The following is an 18910-nucleotide window of genomic DNA, read 5'->3' on the forward strand; positions in this document are numbered from 1 at the left end:
AGAACTATTGCGTGGATTTGCACCAGATTTTAGGAGAGTCCAACCCAAAGTTTATTTAGAGGAACAATTTCAAAATCCAAGACTATTATGTCACCAATGGAGTAGTTAAACACCCCTGAAACTATATAATACATTATGAGTAACTAGTAAAACTTGAGCAATGTTCTGGTTGCTAAGTGATCTTACAGATGCATGAATAGTTAAGGCCACTCTGTAATATTTTTAGCCAGGCATCACATGTTCTGATGTTATCCATTCCAAGTCCTGGCCAGGGTATTTAAGCACTAGTGTAAAAAATCTCCAGCCATTTTTTGTTTGTGTTAATTTTAGACTGGCCTACTTTTTGAGTAGAAAATGCTGATTGTGTCTAAAATTGGTAAAGGACCTCTTCATACAATCACAATCTTGTCATTTGACATCTTTGGGAGCCTTTGGTGTCCTGCAATGCACCCAGAAATTAAGCTTGTTTGAAGATAAACACTTGTTTCAAATTAGGTAAATAATATTGGTCCCTGTGAGTCAAGATGAGATTAAAAAAAACTTTATGAATATGAACCTGATTGCTGTGATTTGTTTTTGTACAACAATCTGACATTATTTTAATTATCATAACAGTGACAATAGTATTATGTTTTTACTGCATCAGCAGAAAAAAATATGGTGAGTGAACAAGGAAAGCTATGTGAAAAAAGGAAACAATAAATTCGATTTGTCCACTTGCAGAGTCCAGAAGATCGGATGATATTGACTAAAACATGTACTTCATGAAAATGTACTTCCATGAAATGTTCTTTGCTTCTTTGCATTGGTTAATTATTATTTTTTTTAATTTGACATTTTGACATTTGTATAGCGCCCAAAACCCAGAGGTATCCAGGCGCTGATTAAATCTAATTCTATTTTTGAAGGATTTTCTGACTTAACTAATGGACTAACGTAGCATAATTGAGCTGCTAAGAAATGTCGTATTTGGCTATTCATTTAAAGGTGAGGCTTTTTGTAAAAAATGTCTACTGAGCCTATCATACTATATAATGTCCGAAGCTGTCATACGTCTGCTTTGCCCCTTACCACTGCTAGAATGAACTGTTGCCTTAAACATTCAACAATAAGACTTCAAGTTGCACAGGAGAGACTTCCCACTTCGCCTGTTATCACCGCTAGGAGGAGCTGTTGCCTTACGCACACAATAATGAGACTTCAAGTTCATCTTCCAGGGGAACCGGATGTTTATTACAACAATGATAAAATACAATCAATTGCATAAAAGGACCAAGACATGGACATAACTTTAACAGCATACCTCCAGTTGCATACGCTAAGAAAATATATACATTTTAAAAAATATATAACAGAAATTCATTTGATTAAGCACTATTTCTCCAACAAAATAGTTTTGTTCCCCATCCAGAGGGCTTTCTTTTTTTTTTTCTATTTTTTGAAACCAAAGATCAGGGGAAAGCGCAAACGCAGTCCCCCACTACCAGAAATTATGCAGTCGAGTATCCCGCATGTGGGGACATCGCAGGGGTCAGCACATCTGGTGTGCAATGGATGAGCCTCACCCTGAGAGAACCACCTTAGTGATCATGGTGTCTCCCCTACCAGGTAAGTATCCAGAGGGCTTTCTGTAAATACAATTATTTTCAGAACAGCATAATTCAAGTTGCATGAAAAGAATCATGCTGCACATTTATTGTATTACTTTGAGATTCCTCAACATTATATATTTGATTGCAAAACCCATAAGTGGAGTCCAAGACAAAGGGGAGCAGATACAACAATTGACCATATGTACTATGTTGATCTTTCATTGGATTCTGAGTGATTTTGTTTGAGATTACTTCTCCCCCATGTAAAGAGGAGCAAAATCCATTTTTTTTTCAATTAGTACCCGATGAGGGTCAATAACAATGTAACAAAAATTTGGGGCTTTACTCGATCGGGAATCCCTCGGCCGGGAGGAACGAGCAGGGGGCGTGGCAGCCCCTCAGCCAATGAGGAACCCGAAAGGGGGACATTCCCGCTCTGAGCCTCCACACGGCTGGAGGTTGCCATCCTCTCCCGCTGGGGATTCAGGTAAGTGTTTTCTTTTTCCTCCCCCATCCCCTGCAAACTATCCCCTCCCCGCCCTTCCAACCCCACTCACCTTTTTCTCCTTTTTTGGGAGTGAACGCGGTGGGAACACTTCTGTCCCATGTCTGTCCACTTCCGATGGATGACATGGAAAGGTAAAATGGCCTCTGTTTTCCCTTCCATGGTGACCATTTTTTTTAACATATATATTTTTTTTCTGTTCTGAAATGCAAAAATGCTATTAGTACCCTGGTCTTTCGGGCTGGGCTACTAATAGCAATAAACCCCTCACCTCTGGGGCATTACCAAATCAGGTAATGCCCCGGGGCTTTCATTAAGGCCCTCACTTCTCTCAGGCCTATAACTGTGGGCCCCGAGGCATTACCTGACTCGGTAATGCCTCCACGGCTCAGGGCTTATTGCTAAATTAACATAAAGTATGTTAAAATGTACAACATAATATAATATATTAACACTCTGAACATTTCTTCCTTTATGCACTTTAGGCCGTGTACACAGGCTTTTACACTAGTGATAAATAATTGCGCTCTCTTTTCCATATGCTTGTAGATAGTGAAGAGTGGTGTGCTTTTGGAAGAGATCTTTGAAATGAAAAGTATAAACTTAATATTGGTGCTACATCAGGAAAACCTGCATTGCATTAATTCTTTCATTCATTTAAAAAAAAAAAATAATACTGTGGATTTTCATCTCCATAAAAGTAAATTTGCACTCATTGCTTCTTTAGATCAATCCTTGAACAGATTTAGTGTATGATGTAGCCAGATTTCAGTAGATATTTTGCTACATAATTTGGTGTCTCTGGTAGGAATTGGGAAGGTAATGCATGAGAAAAAAGCAGCATGCCATATTGTTAGGGAAATGTAGAAGATTATGAGTATTGTGTTGATTATTCATGGTGTGAACAATAACGTGTTGCTTACCATTGTCCTTGATGTGCATGATGTGTCTGTGTGTCTGTGTGTGGTTGTGTGTGTGTGTACATTGTTGTTATGTCATTGCTGTTTTCAGTGTTGTCTGGACAATTTCTTAACTGGATTGGCATAAATGTATGTGACTAATATGTGAGATTGAACAATGACAGCAAGGGAGCCTGAACAAAAATGTTTAAAAAATAATGGGTGAAAATGGTGCATTTTACAACACTTTCTGTGGAACAACGGATTACAAGCTACATAGTTTGCAAACAATTGTTTATGGTAGAACATGAACATGCCCAATATGTCCAAGTTACCAATAGTGCAGAAGACGGTTTTCAAATGCAATTTAATTATGTCTTTGCCCTCGTCATATGCTAGAATATAAAACACTATCATGTAAGCTGTGCTCATATATGTACATGCATGTAGCACCACTATTTGGCAGTATTACCATATAAGGATTCTCAGGTAGTAAAATATGCCATGGCTCATATACGTAGGCAAGTGTACCAAGTAGTAACACTTATCATGTTTGTTTTGCCCTTGATGCAGTAAAGCAAATATGATTACTGTCAAAATGACTATACTGATATAAATTGGATGTAGGCTAGTGACACCACTTGACGTGTTTGCTTTACCCCAGATGCATAGTAACTGTGCATCATGGTTAAATCAAAGACACATGTTTTATGTAGCTAGACTGGCTAAAATCCAATGTGACTGCCTAGCCAGGTAATAACACTTGCCATATGTGTTTTACCCTTGATGCACAGTAACTGTCTGTGCATCGAATGTAAATCAAAGACAAGTGTTAGTATGTGGATGAAATGGCCTACATTCAGTGTAGGCCAGTCTAGCCAAATCATAAATGCTTTAGCCTTGATGCACAGTAACTGTGCATCATGAGTAAAGCAAAGATAAGTGTTATGATGTTGATCGACTGACCTTCTCTCAATGTAGGCCATCCTATTTAGTAATATCACTTCACACATTATTTTTGCCTGAGTGTGTTCCCATGTAGTTGCTGGAACATTAGCACTGTCGTGGAGTCTGTCTACACTGTCTCCCTTGTGGAGGAGGCGGCTTTCCATTCAAAGCCTCCCCATAAGGCGGAGTGCATCCGTGTGCTTCATTGTGCTCCTGTGTTCCCATCGGCTCAGATGTTGTGCTGTGTACCGACCCTATTGAATACTGTGGCTGTGCTCGCTGAGGCTTTATTAGCATAGCCCTGTCTTTTCGCTGTATGGCTGATTTCTGCTGCAGCGGGGCGACTTGTGAGGAAGTTGGCACTCTGCTTCGAACACCTGGAATAAAGCCAGCCACAGAAGTAAGCCGTACTCTGCTTGCTCATCAAACCCCAGGTATGGTTTTACTCTAAAATGTGACTTTGAATGTGTTTGTTTTCACTGTTATAAGGACCGACCTCTGTCGGGAAGTTGGCTGTGGACATTTTCTTTCCTTGCACTCACAATAACAATAACTTCCCCGCAAATCTATAAAGATTTATTAAGTCACCCGTCGTATAGTGTCTACTAAATTTCTCTCACTGGGTGACTGTTGTGTTAGGGCCCATTCGGAGGTCCGGCTTCCGGACTGATGGTATTCTCAAGGGGAAATGAGTCCGGATCCCCTGGCAATCATCAAAATCTCTGAGGGATGGCCCCAAACTAAAAAAAGGGAAGAAAGACAGGATATCTTTTGGGACAATGGTGCCTAATACCCAGCCTACGATTTCTGGGTATTTTTTGGGATGTGGAAGTACCATTCCTAACCCTCCAACAACCATTTGTACTAATAGTGAACTATCAGTCCCAGGTACTAAACCAGTGCCTTAACATATGGAAGTCACAACCACTAAGGCTGATTATGATTCCCAACTTTCCTGTTCAGCCCACTCATTGGACATTAATGGATCCTTGCGGACACTGTGTAAAACTATAAAGCAGAAATTGTTGGGCCTGCAACAGCTGGTGTAAGATGCTACTCAGTTTTTTACTTTGTCAACCAGCCCCAACATAGAGGCATTGGTGTCATCACAAGATGGTACTGGGGGGTCCAAGTGCTTTCCTTCAAGTTTCTTCTCAACTGCCTGCTCCCAGGGGCATCAGCAAGGTTGCTACCCCCTGACTTGTTGACTGAGTGAATAGCCAAGGTAGAAGCTCTGTTTGCCTTTTGCTCGGTAGTAGCATCCGATCAGCAGATTTTACATAACATGATTTCCAAACTGCTGGATCCCAGCGAGATGCCTCTCTGCACTGTTCCTCCCCCTCAGAAGAACAGTGTAGTCCATGATCCAGGGGCCACCGCCAACTACCCTGCATGAGCATCTGAGAGGAATTCGAAGTGTCTCATTGAGGGGTTTGACACTGTGGACTTGGATGCTGCGAGTGAAATGATTGTGGTTTCTGATGTCTCAGATGTGACTTGGAGGTCCTAAGATTCTGTTAATATTGTGGCTGTCTTTGAGGAGGATGCATTTGAGGCACTATGTGCCGAGATATCAATGATGGAAGCTACTTTTCCAGTTAATAAATCCTGCCCTCAACTCAGAGAGCCGCGGGGTAAAGTTTTGGAGGGGCCTACCTGGGTTACACGTCCTCCATCTGGGGCACGGGGCTACCTCCATCATGCTGCCCAATCGGAGTTGCAAAAGCATCCACAGTGATCTCGAGTGTGCAACGTGATGGCTCTAGGAGCTCTGTGACCCTTGTTGGTCCCCTGGACAAATGGGCTCACTCTAAGACTCTTGTGCCCCTCCCCTACCCTTCTTCACCCACAACTTTAATGCCCCCTAGATTGTCTCAGGGTAAAGGGTCAGATGGGCAAGGTGAAGGCACCCCAAAGCCAGCCAAGGTTAATTTTATATATATTGACCCTACAGCACTGTTGAGTGAGGAGAAGCGGTGTAGCCATGTGAGCTGGGAAACAGTGGTAAACAAACCTGGTCCGGTTAGTTCTTCCAACATACCCCCACAAAGTCTGGTGGCAACGGCCTGTAGAGCATTCCCCCGCCTATCACTCCTAAAGTTATGTATGAGTCTGGTCCCTACAGTGTGTCCACTGGCAATATGGTGGCAGGGCAATTGAGGCTGGGCTCCTCGGTAAGGTTATGGGAGCTTCATTCCTCAGACACCAGCCCTTTTTTTAAATAGAGCAGCCCCATTGAGGTTATGGGCCTCTGTCCCCTGGCTGTCAGTTATCTTTTCTGAAGATATGCTGCAGATAAAGCTCATGAAATGGGAAAGTCCCACTAATCAGGCTTTGATCCGCTTTGCATCTCCTATGGCTGTATCATTATTGTGTGCCAATGCCAATGCATTACTGACCTTGAGCATGAAGCTTATAGTCTGCTATTAATGGCCAGTGTGAAGACGCCCCTTGGGCATGAGAAGTGACTTACCACTGATACGGCCTTCACATGTGTAGATGGGGCATTGTGGGGTGGCCAAGCCCATGAAAACCGACCAGTAGCTCGGGAACTTGGGGTCACGTACCCTGAGTACAAAGTATATCATGGGGTAAGTTGCCAGCTACAGATAGCCTTCCGTTTGCACATGAGGGGAGCATGGACTGATTCAGATTGCAAGCTGGAACGTACGTGGGTTTAGCCACTTATTGAATGTGTACGGTTCTTTGTATACCTTGAGAGATGTTGACATCTTAATGCTACTGGAGACTTGGCTAGACTTCTCTCTCCAGGTGGAGGGTTACCACATTTATCAGACCTGGCCAAAAATACCCAAGGGGTGACCATTTGTGTGTGGCAGGAGGAAAGTGTGAATATGTGGAAAATGTTGATGATTAATGTGTGTGTACCCCCTCGCACTAAAGTATTGAACAACATTCAAGCTGGAATTGACAAGATTGTGTTATCATGTGGGACCTAAATATTCAATGCACCGATGAAAACCTGTGTGCAGCCTACAGTAAAGTTACAAAAAGGAGTGCAATGATGCAAGGGATCTGCAACCCTAACGGTAGACTGTTGGTTTCTTTTTTGAGGCAGTGGGATTTATATATGCTAAATGGCAGGACTGAGGGAGACAGTGGTTGGTATTATTGTGAGGCTACCTTAGACTATCTCTTCAGAAATAATCCCTGTCTACTGATGGCGAAAGAGATAAGTTAATTGATCATAATATCTTGTCCTTTGTTATTAGTTTGAAACACATTGGGTTAAGGCAGAGTGTTGTATTGGTATTCACAATAATCAAGAAGACGAGAGTCCACATTCAAGCCCATGTCTCTGAGGCATCTAACAACTCGGCCGAACGCTTTAAAATCTGTAAGGAGCTGGCCAACCCTGCTGTAGTCACCACCCCTCCTCTTGCCTCCCATGCTCTTTGCAGTGCCCTTGCCTCTCACTTTATCTCTAAAACCCAGGACATCTTATCCACCCTCTCCTCCACTCCCCTGCCTTTCCCCCCTCCTTCTCTGCCTGTTGACCCTCCTTCAGCAACCCCCTCACCCTCTTTCTCCCTCTTTTCTCCCTGATGAGGTCGCTAGACAAGTCCGATCTATGAAAGCCTCATCAAAACAGGTCCCTCCCTGTTCCTCTAAAACTATTAAGGACCACATCGATACCCTTGCTCCGTCCCTTGCTGATTTCTGCAACCTCTCCTTTGGCTCCTGATCTTTCCCCTCCTCTTTGAAGGACTCTCTTGTGCATCCTCTCCTCAAGAAGCCCACAGCTGATCCTTCTTGTCTGGCTAACTATGGCCCAATTTCTATTACTCCCTTTTTGGATAAACTCCCGGAAAAGCTGGCCATCTCTCAGCTTAACCTTCAATCTGATTCTGTTGATTCTCTCCCTGATCACCAATATGACTTCAGAGCTGTCAGAAGCACGGAAACTGTTCTCATAAACATCCGAGTGGATCTGCTCTCCAACCTTGACTCTAACATTCCCTCTGTCCTTATCCTACTTGATCTCTCCTCTGCTTTCAACACGATCAACCATACCACCCTGCTCAACCGTCTGTGTGACAACCTGGATATTACCGATCAGGCTCTGGCCTGGCTGACCTTGTTCCTCTCTGATCGACCTTCACAGGCACAATGTGGGTCCTTCCTATCTTCTATCTTCTATTTCCCTTTCTACCTGTGGTGTTCCCCAGAGGTCTAACCTCTCACCCTGGCTTTTCAACCAATACCTGGCAACTGTCGCCTACTGCATTTCCATTTTCTGCTCTAATTTCCAGTGCTATGCTGATGACCCACAACTCATTTTCAGGCTTCCTTCAGCCACCTCCTCTCCTTCCATCATCTTGGATTGCCTAATGGCCATTCACAATTGGTGTGCTGCCAACGATCTCTGTCTAAACGTCAACAAGACTGAGATCCTCCTCATTGGTACACCTTCACCATCCTTTCCCCTCACCCTCTGGCCGGCCTCCCTTGGCTCTCCTCCCACCCCTACCTGCAAGGCCAAGAACCTTAGGGTCATCATTGACTCCACACTTTCCTTCTCCAAACACATCGCTGACATCTCTAAAAAGTCAAACTTCCTACTGCTTCTCCTCAGAGTTACTCTACCTTTCCTCTCCTTCCCTCAGAAGCTTACTGCCTCCCAAGCTCTGGTTCTCTCTAGGTTGGACTACTGCAACAGCCTCTTTCTAAATCTACCTGCCTCCACTCTCCGCCTTTTACAACTAATCCAGAACAGGACTGCAAGACTTGTCCTTGGCCTCAAGCCCTGGGATCATATCTCTTGAGCTCTGAAATCCCTTCATTGGTTCCCAGTGGATGCAAGGATTAAATTCAAAACCCTCTGTATTGTCCAGCAGTCTTTCTGTGGCCTAGGCCCAAAATACCTTCAACTATGCCTCGTAAATACCTCCCCTCTCGAGCCCTTTGCTCCCCTTCTTCTAACTCCCTTAGGGTCAGTCATGTTTTAAAGAAAAAAGCTGGGGGTAGATCCCTGTTTCGACTGGGGCCTCCCTTTGGAACAGCCTCCCTGTGACCCTTAAACTTGAGGACAACCATCTCCGGTTACGGAAGCACCTCAAGAACCTCCTCTTCGCTTCTGCTTTTGCCCCTCTTCTCCCCTGCTGATCTTTGTTCTCTCTTGGCACTGTGCACCTGGCCACCCTCTGTCCTTCGGGCCCAGGTACCTGCTCACCCTGCCACCCTCCTGCACTGCCTCCGGGACACCCCTTGCACTGGGGTCTGTATCTGTACCCATACTGTCCCCCTCCCACTTCTCTTCTGCGCTTATCAGCTATACCTTATCTGCTTAACCTAGCACTTGCCACTTGCTGGCTGCACTACCACCTGTATGTATTTATTTATTTTACTTTTTATTTATTCTTTCCTTTGTTCCACGCTTTCCACCTCTCCCCCCTTCCAGGCAGTTTCCCCATGTCCCTTTCCCATGCTCTTGCGTGTTCTCAATGTCACTGGGCCTAGTAAGATCATTATTTTTGTTCTCCCCTGTTCCCCTCCCTTTGTCTGGTCATGCTCTGAAACACTTGTGTACGAGCACGATATAAATAAATATCATATCATATCATACCAATTAAGCTGGCAGTTGCATTCATTGGATGGCGAAGCACCTGCACAAGATGGATATGAGGATCTCTGGGTTATAAGATTAGGATTTAGGTGCCCTGGGCTCAATGAACTGTAATCAAATAGAGGAATGGGTTAGAACCTTTACCACTAAAATTGGCACTGGAAGCCAAGCCCCAGGGATGACATGTAGTAAACCCTGGCACATATTTGATGGAGCTAAATGGGATGCAAAGAGACCAATGCATAGGGAGATACGTATGGCACATAGACTGGGGCTGTCAGCCCCTAAATTTGCCATATGTATAAGGTGCGCCAAGAAAAATTATCTAGGATGGCTTAGGAGATGGAGGTTATCCACTCTCAAAGCACGTTGGCAGAAAATGATTGTGGCATTTGGGAGTTATAACCCTTCGAAGCTCTGGAGCATGTTGGCTGAGGCTAAGGGGGACCATAATAAATGTTGAATCCCATACAGGAATTGGAATGGGAGGGGCATGATAACAGTCACAGTGAAGATAGTATTGTGGCAACCCCTGGAATATATGATGGGGGTGGCTCTTGACCTTCAACGAAGCTGACATTCGAACAGTAATTTTGAAACTCATAAATTCTAGGGCTCATGGACCAAATGGTTTGGCCAATGTGGTATTAAAACAGAACACCACACAATGGTCCAGTATATTAAACATTTTATTTGACAAGGTGTGTGTGACCCAAAGTATCCCAGTATCTTGGCAGCAGTCAGTTCTTATTCTGGTATATAAGAAAGGAGACCTCGTATGGGATGCAAGAGATATGTATGGCACATAGAATGGGGCTGTTAGCCCCCAAACTTGCCATATGTATAAGGTGTGCCAAGAAAACTTATCAAGGATGGCTTAGGAGATGGAGGTTATGCACTTTCGATGCACGTTGGCAGGAAATGATCATGGCATTTAGGAGTTATAACCCTTCGAAGATCTGGGGCATGTTGGCTGAGGCTAAGAGGGACCATGCTAAATGTTGAATCGCATACATGAATTGGAATGGGAGGGGCATGAGAACAGTCATAGTGAAGATAGTATAGTGGCATCCCCCGGGAATATATGATCGGGGTAGGCCCTTGACCTTCGACGAAGCTCAAAAATTCTAGGGCTCCTGGACCAAATGGTTTGGGCAATGTGGTATTAAAACAGAATCCCACACAGTGGTCCAGTATATTAAACATTTTATTTGACAAGGTGTGTGTGACCCAAAGTATCCCGGTATATTGGCAGCAGTTGGTTCTTATTCCGGTATATAAGAAAGGAGACCTCCTACAGGCTGCTATCACTATTAGACATAACGGGAAAAAAATCAAAGTTTGTACTTAAGGTGCTTCAGTCCTGGGAGGAGGAATCCCAAGTGCTGCAATTTATGCAGACAGGATTCAACTCAGGCTTTTGTACGTCACACAACCTTAGAATGTTGGACTTTCTGATTAGGGGGACATTGGAGCCCGGTGGGCCAACATAATATTTTACTTTTGCCTTTAGAGCAGCATTCAGCAGGGTTAACTGTGTGAAACTGTGGGGTAAACTGCTATCCTGGGGGCGCCCCAAATGGCTTTGTAAATGTGTTGAAAGGCCTTCATTTGAATACTGAGCTCACGTTCGATTGAACAAAGAGAGTGGGTATTGGCCCCAGCAATGATCTTTAAAGGGGTGAAACAGGGCTGTATGATTGCATCATTGCTATATAATCTATGGTTTATAGTCATAACATCGAAAACTAAAAAATCGAAAGTCAAAATCTCGATGTTTATTCGAAATGGGGGGGTTCCCCCTAACCCCCCTTTTTTTTACCTTTTTTTTCCATGCTAGAGCCAAAAAAGAAATGTAAATAAAAACATTAATTATTCGACTTTTTTTTTTCAGCGTTTTCTTTTTCCGAGATTATGACTTTCGACTTATTTTTTTCGATATTATGACTGCACACCATAATCTATATATGGCCAATCTCCCACCAGATATTGGCGTTTGGCCCAAAGTGCGGGGGCGGGACTATCCCCTGTTTGTTCTATGCTGACGATTTGATCATGTTGAACTATACCTATAGCGGAGCAAAAGCTATGTTTTGACAAATCATTTACGTGGCAGAAATGAGTTGAGCATTAATATGTGGAAGACAAAGGTCTTGGTAATCTCCACTTAAAAAGTGAAGTGTCATAGTTTTAACACTTGCCTTGGAAAGGTGGACTATGTTGTATCTTACCCTTACTTGCTTGGATATGAGTAGCAGTAGAGCCTATATGTATATAGTGGCCACAAAGAAGGCCAAGGCGCTATGCATGACCTAGTTGATTGCAACTTTGCAAGAAATACTGCAGGGTTTTCCCTGGAAAGGATTATTATTCTGTACAGACAGTGCTTCTGGCCCATGGTTTTATATGGTTTGGAGGCGTTGGCCATGTGGGATTTTCACTGGTTAGATCTGCTAGAGGTGTCCTTTTGGAAGCGTATTTTGAGGCTAAATGCTTCAACCACAATCGAATACATTCAGCTGGTGTTGGGGCTGGTTTCGCTAAAAGGCGAGTTGCTTATCAAACGGCGACTATTGCATGTGAAAACCCATATGAAACCAACATGTCAACTGCTCTCGCTGCAGGAGTCGGAGGTGAATTCGCCCTATGGTAGTAGGGCTCAGCGATTTGATAAGTTAACTGCCAATCTTTATAATAGAATAGAATTGGATGGTGCCTGGACTTCCTCAGAGGAACAAGCTGCGGCAGTTTAAATCACATTTTTAAACGCAAAGTTAAACAGTGGGACTGGACTAATAATTATGCCCACCTGGCCACTGTTCGTAGTTTCTGTTATGTCTTAGGGGTGGTGCACAATTAGCTCGGACCTCATAGATATTTGAGGCATTGTCCGAATCCCTCGGTGCAGAGTTATTGTTTGATGCTGCGCATAAACCGGCTGCCATTATAAGTTTTCCTTGGTGCACATTTGGGAATTTCACTCATAAATTGGTGCTGCTGCATCTATAAAATCCCATAAAATTGGAGACAGCAAAACATCTATTTACTGAATGTGCAACTGTGGGCTCTGAATATATGACCACTTTGGGTTGTATGGTGCATTGCTACGAGTCAATAAGGGAAGATGCATTTTGGAATGATTGCCTCAACACCGAGACTGAGAGTGTACACTTTGCACTTTATCGACTATGGTGTAAAAAAAAAAACACGTCTTCCCAAAGGTAATTGCCCAATGGTAATTGATGCATGAGAGCTACTATTGAATGTTACTAACACATTTATCTGGAAAAGTTTAGGAAATGTTATTATTTTATCCTTATTTAAATGTTTTCTAATTGCTATAAATGTGTGAAATATGTAAAACTGGAATGTTGTGAGCATACAGAACAATTGAATTTGGATCACCACGTTTAGCTGATTTGAGCTGATTTCCTTTTAGTATTAAATGCTATGAGACTTTGATTGTAATGTAGTATTATTACGACTAATAGGGTAGGGATAATACAGTAAACAAAATAAGATATTAGATGCGTACAAGAGTGGTGATGGCCTCCATAGCTGATGATTTCCCTGAGGATTTTGTAATCGGTACATTTATAAGTTGTGTTTTTATATGTACGTGAATTGTGATTCTGTATTTTGTAAAAGTTCTATTGGAACTAAATACAAATAAATCAATAAATACATAAATAAATAAATATGTGTACTTTACCCTTGATGCACAGTACTGTGTTCATCAAGGATAAAGCAAAAAATAATGCCATGCACAAACCAGCCTCCACGCCTATATGTAGGGGCCCCACTGAGGGGGGCATGTACATTTAGGTTTAGGGGCTGCCACACAGACCTGCAATGCACACAAACATTTTCGCCAGCACCTTCACACACAACAAACACCAACATACAAATATACATGCATATAATCCATACATGTATGTATGCATACATACATATTAAATAAAAGAGAAATACACTTACCTTGCCTGCATGCATTTACACACGTGCCCACACAGCCAAGGGAAGGACGGTATGCCACCCCGCGCCTCTCCTTTCAGTCAGCATGTTCATATTGTGGGTCTCTTCAATGAGAACACGCTGAATGAAAGGAGGGACATCCTCTCCTGTCAGGACACATGTCTACCATGCTGGCATAATACCGATAACCTCTGAGCCCAGTCTTCCAATGCCCCTCCTGCTCCCATTATTCACAGCTATGTTTGTTGCAAAGCCCTAAGGCTCTGCAAAAAAAGTGTAGTGGAGGACACACCTCTGCTGAGAGCCATACAGCAGAGTCCCCCTGAGTCTGCTGATGTGGTGTCGTGCTGCTGGTTCGTTTTCATCATAATAAGACATCTTTTATCAATTACCTAGATACAGAAATAGATCCATCTTTGTGGATAGAGATTTAAAGTGGGGATTTTAGTGATGTTAAGAATTCATTCTGAGATTAATTCAGCATAACATTATTTTCAGGAACAGTTTTCTACTTGTGATGTTAAGGTGGGGTATTTTGAATAAAGATGCTTCCTGAGATTATGGTAAATTGTAGGGTTACTTCAACCATGCACTTGTCGATTATTAGAGAGCGTTGTGCTTTTGGGAAGAGTTCTTGGAAAGGATTAAGTTAGTGTTAGGCTATATTAGCAACACTGCCGTTGCTTTCTTTATTTCATTAGTTCCAGCCATTAACCAATTAAGTCAAGGAAAGACATGATTTATCAGGAAAGCTCAAAGGGTAGCCAAACAAACATTGTCATGTTGACGTCTCCATGACAACGGGGGGCGGGAGGGTCCAGGGAGGAAAGGAAAGTGAGGCATGGGGGTGGGGTCGGGGAGTGGTATGTTACGGGAAAATAAAGAAGCTGTGTTTGTGAGAAGCTCCGCGTCCGCCTTTCATTTGCTGCGCCACTGCCTGTACAGCCGCTCACCCACACAAAAAAGGCGACGAAGGTGGGATGGCGGGCGGAACGACGCTCGTAGGAGCACCGCAGCCCGCACCTAGCAGCCACAACCTGAGCGCTTCCGAGTGCAAGCCCGACCTGACAGAGCGCCACAATATGTGGCCTGGGCCGCGGCGGTGACCACGCACGGAAGAGCGCATCAGTGCCGGGGGAGGTTGAGAAACGTGTGCCAGTGCAGAAGAAGTGAGCCCCAATCAGTGGTAAGCTGCAGAACAAGACATACGTGTTTCGCCGACACCAGAGAGGCACCGGTGACACAGGCCTCAGGAAAAGGAGGTGCGCAGCATGTGCGTGCTGCCAGATACAGGAGGCCCTGCAGAGAAAAAGAGCAGCAGACTCCCCAGGCTAGGCACAGGGCCACGGCACGCGGTGCCCAGGAAGCACCAGAAAGGGGTCAAGAACTGTTGATGGTGCTCGTGCCATGTGTGGCGGCCATCTAACAGCAGCAAGGGTAGGACTACCCTGAGAAGAGGAAAGAAGCCCAGGCGGAAGTCCCTCCCACTGGGGTCCACCACACCCACGGAGCAGGGCTCGTGGCACCGACAACACACAACAAGTAAGCATCATGTCAGGACAAGATGACGGACAGGGAATGCCAGCGCAAGGAAATGCGCCCCAGCCCCAGGTGCCCCCACACCAGACCAAATGCCATACCAATTGCCGGACACCCTGGCTGCCCAAATGCCGGGAGCATTCGATGTAACAGACAGAAGCAACATGGGTCCCAGGTGGACCAAGTGGATCACGGACTTTGACCTGTACATGGGAGCCACAGAGCCAGTCCCTGACTCAAGACAAGTCTGTCTCCTAAAATTAGCAGTCGGATCTGCGACAAGGGATATAATTGACGAGATGCCTCAAGATTCCATAGACTCAATCCAGGACCTTAAGGACACACTTTCTGCATATCTTGCACCCCATACTAATGTAGATCATGAAAGACACTTATTTCATAGCACCAAACAGGCAAAAGGGGAATCGATGGATGCATATGTGATGTGACTACGCATCAAGCTGAAGCACTGCGATTTCACAAACTACTCAAATACTGAAGCCTTAGGGTCACAGATTATCTCTGGATGCGAGTCCCAAGCCTCTGCAGGAAACTACTCCAGAAGTCCCGCACGCTGGAAGAAATCCTAGTGCTAGCGAGAGTCGAGAATGCCATTGACTCCCAAGTAGAGAGTTTTGGCAACACCAACACAGGAGAAAACATCAACAGGCTACAACTGGAGAAGAAATCGGAAGAACTCTTCTGTTACAAATGTGGGTTTGAATACCCGCATGAGGGGACATGCCCCGCCATGGGTCAAAGGTGCACGTCGTGTGGCGAAGAGGGACACTTCAAAGCAGTGTGTAGACTATTCCGTGATCGAGGGAGAGACAGACACAAAGAAAATACGTCTCGCCCAAGAAGCTGGTACGGGGAGGCGTCCAACACCCAAGTCCCTGTACCCCGAACACGCAGAATCAACCCACGATCGACCAGCGTGACAGAGACTCGGGAGAAGACAGGCAAAGGAGAAGAGAATGAAGAAGGTTCGTAATGCACACGAGACCTGAACGTAGATCCCGACGCCATGTGCGATACCTGGTGGAACAGTCCCCCACAGACTCTGATCCCAGCTCATCAGGGAGCGAACAAAAGAAAAAGGCCTACGTATACGCTCTGGGCAACCCCACCGCAACAGCACACAGCCCAACGCTCATCATTAAACTACAAGAGAGACCGACGGAGTTCCTCATAGACACAGGAGCCACAGTCAACGTGGTGAGCGAGAAGGTCTACAATGATCTTCCACAAAAACCCAAGCTACACCCGGCGACCGTGGACATATATGCATATGGAGCCAAGACACCCCTAAGATGCATAGGACAATTCAGCGGGCAATGCCGCTACAAAGGTCATGAAATGAAGGTACCAATATATGTCTTAGCCACCGAGACAGACAGCGGTTGCGTCCTCAGGTTTAAAGCAGCCACTGACATGGGCCTAATACAAATCCTTTACAACATAATGGTTCACAAATACATAGACCCGTTCATAATGATAAACAACCTGTACCCTAGCATCTTCAAAGGAAACGGAAAACTAACCGGCAAATAAAACTCCACGTAGAAGAAGCCATCCACCCAGTAGCCCAACCATACTGCAGGATTCCAGTCAATATTCAGAGGAAAGTTGAAGATGAACTCCAGGAGTTACTGGAACAAGACATCATCGAAAGAGCCACTGGACCCACCACATGGGTGTCACCGATCGTCCCCGTTCCCAAAAAGGGCTCCGAGGCTATAAAGCTGTGTGTGGACATGCAACGCCCGAATCAGGCCATCAAAAGAGAGAGACACCCTGCACCACGTATCACGGACATGATACACCTATTGAACGGGGGAAAGGTCTTTTCTAAACTGGACTTGCAAAAGGGGTATCACCAGCTAGATTTACACTCTGAGAGCAGAAATATCACGACTTTCGTCATGCACGTCGGCCTATTCAGGTATAAAAGGCTGGGTTTTGGGGTGTCCTCGGCAGCAGAAACATTCTAGGCTGAAGTCCATAACATAATAAAACACATGCCAAACTGTCTCAACTATTCGGACGACATTTTGGTATTTGAAACCAATGCAAACAAGCATGACGAGACCCTGATAATGGTGTGCAAGGCCCTACACAATGCAAATCTCACCTTAAATAGGGACAAGTGTGAGTTTCGTAAAAACACCCTAAAATTCTTCGGCCATGTGTTTTCAGAATCAGGGATGACTCCTGACCCAGACAAAGTTGCAGCATTGAATGACACAGCTGCCCCATCCAACGTGACAGAGCTTCGGTCGTTCCTAGTCCTAGCCAGTTACTGTAACTGGTACATCCATGACTTTGCGTCAGTCAGCGAACCACTGAGTCAGTTGACACATCAGGACGTGAAATTCGAGTGGACCAAGGACTGCCAGAAGGCATTTGAACTGATAAGAGAAAGGGTTGCGAAAGCTGAGAATATGTCATACTATGACCCTAGCAGGAAGACCGAGCTCACAGTCGATGCCAGCCCAGTTGGCCTGGCTGCCATACTGGCGCAACTTGACCCAAAGGACCCTTCACAAAAACACATAGTGGCCTATGCCAGTCGCAGCTTATCCCCCACCGAAACAGCCTATTTCCAAGCAGAAAAGGAAGGACTTGCGGTTGTATGGGCATGCAAGCATTTCCACCTGTTTTTCTACGGAAACCATTCCAAGTCATCACGGACTATCAAGCATTATTATTCCTGTATGGCAACCCTCAAGCCAAGATGCCCCCGCGAATAGCCCAATGGGGTCTAAGACTCCAAGACTATGCATTTGAGATCATTCACAGACTGGGGAAAGGTGAAAACCGGCAGATTTTCTGTCCAGGAGACCACGGGAGGAGAGCGTACCAGAACCCTCAGTAGCTGACAGATATCTACGGTACCTCATCCACCAGTCTGCGCCAGAGGGTTTCAACATGGAAGCGCTCGCCAGAGAACCTGAAAATGATGTGGCATGTCGCATCATCTGCGAGGGACTGAGTTCAGGATTATTGCAGAGGGCAAAAGAAAAGGGGAGAGTTGCGGGAGGCAAGGTGCAAGAAGACGTGGAAAGATTATTGCAGGTGAAAGATGAGCTAGCAGTGTCAGAGGACCACCTACTCCTAAAAGACTGTGAACTAGCCATTCCCGAAACAATGAGGGCCAAAGACATAGAGCTCGCACACGAAACCCACAGGGGCATGGTATCCACCAAACGGATGCTCCGCCAAAAGGTATGGTTCCCTCACAGGGACACACTAATAGAAGCAGCACTAAAGGCATGACCCACATGCTGCCTCATCATGCCTAATCGTCACCCAGAGCCGTTGCTCATGTCGGATCTTCCACAGAAAATATGGGAGGCTGTGGCGGCCGATTTCTTTGGGCCCATTGAGGGAGGGAAATATGTTTTAGCCGTGAAGGATGAGTACTCACGATATCCTGATGTGCAACTCATATCGTCGACCGCAGCTCATCATGTCATCCCCGCTTTAGGCCACATGTTCTAGGCCTATGGAGTACCGAAAGTGCTGAAGACAGACAATGGGGACCCATTCTGTGGACATCAGTTCGCCCAATTCGCAGAATACCTAGGGTTCCATCACCGTAAAATCCCTCCCCTATGGCCGCAAGCCAACAAGATGATTAAGCGATTCATGGCCAACCTGAAGAGGGCCCTTCAGATTGCCAGACTCACCGGCCAGCCATATGAGCAAGTCTTGAATCAACTTATGAGAGACTATCGAGGAACCGCTCATAGCACTACAGGAAACACTCCGGCCGAACTCATGTTTGGACGAAACACTCAAACGCGCCTCCCACAGGCAGAAATCATTACCCCGTCACCAACTCTAGACCAAGAGGTGTGAG

The 18910-nt window shown here is 45.0% G+C and overlaps 1 non-coding gene across 1 annotated transcript; it reads right to left on the bottom strand.

The window, feature by feature from the left end:
* Positions 1 to 1452: 1452 nt before the first annotated feature.
* On the bottom strand, positions 1453 to 1616 carry LOC138514775 (U1 spliceosomal RNA). Its single transcript, XR_011281930.1, has one exon. It is a non-coding gene; the product is annotated as a U1 spliceosomal RNA (small nuclear RNA).
* Between the last annotated feature and the right edge of the window lie 17294 nt (positions 1617 to 18910).

This window comes from Ambystoma mexicanum, chromosome 12, assembly GCF_040938575.1.
Source record: "Ambystoma mexicanum isolate Mex_15411 chromosome 12, UKY_AmexF1_1, whole genome shotgun sequence".
In the NCBI taxonomy this organism is placed as follows: Eukaryota; Metazoa; Chordata; class Amphibia; order Caudata; family Ambystomatidae; genus Ambystoma; species Ambystoma mexicanum.